Below are 212 nucleotides of genomic sequence, written 5' to 3' on the forward strand. Positions count from 1 at the left end.
AAGGGTCGGCATCATGGGTGCCGTGGTGGGGGGGAGTGCGGCCCTTCCTGTGGAGAATACTTGTGCCGCGTGGGTGGGGAGAGTGGTGGGTCATGGCCGTGCGTGAGGTGGGGGTGTCTGGGCTGCCTCGCCTGTCCCTGTCGTGTATGGAGGACCTGCGATGTGTGTGGGAAGTGGGTCAGAGCCAGCGCCCTGCCCACGGGTGGGTTTAT

Source organism: Phaethon lepturus, unplaced genomic scaffold (genome assembly GCF_000687285.1).
Source record: "Phaethon lepturus isolate BGI_N335 unplaced genomic scaffold, ASM68728v1 scaffold27259, whole genome shotgun sequence".
Classification (NCBI taxonomy): Eukaryota; Metazoa; Chordata; class Aves; order Phaethontiformes; family Phaethontidae; genus Phaethon; species Phaethon lepturus.